Source organism: Echinops telfairi, unplaced genomic scaffold, assembly GCF_000313985.2.
Source record: "Echinops telfairi isolate 266 unplaced genomic scaffold, ASM31398v2 ScPeMD7_7467;HRSCAF=8505_1, whole genome shotgun sequence".
Taxonomy (NCBI): domain Eukaryota; kingdom Metazoa; phylum Chordata; class Mammalia; order Afrosoricida; family Tenrecidae; genus Echinops; species Echinops telfairi.
Genome location: NW_022111368.1, coordinates 15,025,952 through 15,027,435, shown reverse-complemented (window position 1 = coordinate 15,027,435; position 1,484 = coordinate 15,025,952). Strand labels below are relative to the sequence as shown.

At 48.8% G+C, this 1,484-nt stretch overlaps 1 protein-coding gene across 1 annotated transcript in view; it reads right to left on the bottom strand.

Annotated features, from left to right (window-relative positions):
- EDAR (ectodysplasin A receptor) overlaps positions 1-1,484 on the bottom strand; it is a 41,214-nt gene that overhangs the window by 37,938 nt on the left and 1,792 nt on the right. The gene's annotated exons all lie outside the window — the stretch shown is intronic.

Genomic DNA, 1,484 nt, shown 5'->3' with positions numbered 1-1,484 from the left:
AGAGAGAGAGAGAGAGAGAGAGAGAGAGAGAGAGAGAGAGAAGGTTCTCTACTCCGGTAAGGATCTCCTGTTTTGGAAACCCATGTGGGGCAGTTCTACTCTGCCGTCCAGGGTCGCTTTGAGTCGGAATCGGCTTGATGGCAGTGAGTTTGGTTTTTGGACCGACAGTATCCTGTTTAAGTCAGGGACACGCACACTGGTGTCCAACTCTCCTCAGCTCAGTTATTTACCAGTTGCCGCCAAGCCAACTTAGACTCACGAAGCCCCAAGTACATCAGAGTAGAACTGTGCTTCTCAGGGTTTTCAATCAGGGCTTCAAATCAGTTGATTCAGCTTTAGCCTCCTGCTCAAAATGTCCATTGCCACCCCAGATGGACTGACACAGAAACTGGTTAATGTATACTTTAGCAAGGTCCCTGGTGGTCCTTCTAGAGCTTGGTCAATGGTAGATTGGGATTCGGTGTCTCTGGGGCAGAAAAGCAAAAACCGATTCAACGCCCCGGTTGCGATTGCTGAACTTTTGGAATTAGACTGCCAGACTTTTCTTTAGAGAAACCTCTGGGTGAAATCGAACTTCCAACCTTTGGGTTAGTAGTTGGATGTGTTAGTGGTTTGTTCTCACCCAGCGATTCAGCTGTCTCCCCCAAACCCAACAAACTCCAAACTCACTGCCATCAAGTCGATTGCATCTCTCAGAGACCCGAAGGGGCAGGGGAGAACTGGGCCGGGGGTTTTGAGACTTCAGATCTGCATGGGAGCAGCCAGCCTCATCTTTCTCCCATAGGGAAGCTGGTGGGTTCAAACCACCGCCCATGTGGTTAGCAGCTCAATGCATAGCCCACATGCCACCACGGCTCCTTCATCAATTTGCAAGAACTGGGGATCTTAGAATCGTGGAGACTTTCCTTAGTTCTTCATAGACCACCTATGCTTTCAGTCTTTCTGCCAAAGAGACGGGATATGTAAAACTCGGGGATAAAGATATTATCGGAGGACATTCCAGTTACGCTTCTGAGTCAGATGACCTGAACACACATTTTCTCAAGGTGAAAAGCAAAATAATTATCCTCTAAACATATACATTATAACTCTGAGGCACCTGTTTACCAGCTTGCTGCCTCCTTCTGGGGCAAGGACTATCCTTGGGCGCAGAGCAGCTCAGATGATCCCGTCTCAATGTCTAATGACTTCCAAAGACGGCTACTATTTGTCTTGCTCAAGCCTGGTGGCAGAGTGGGCTGCTAACAGCAAGGTCAATAGTTTGAAACCACCAGCTGCTCCACAGAAGAAAGACCAGGTTTCCTGTGCCTGTGAAGAGTTAGTTCTACCCTGATCTCCAGGACTGCTTTGCATGGGCATCCACTCAGAGGGAATGAGCTTGGGTGAGACAATTTGCCAGGGTGACTACCCCTAAGAGCAAGGCCAACTGAGGTTGATGCAGAAGAAAGCATCTCCATCGCCCTGGCCATTTTGATTCACCAGCT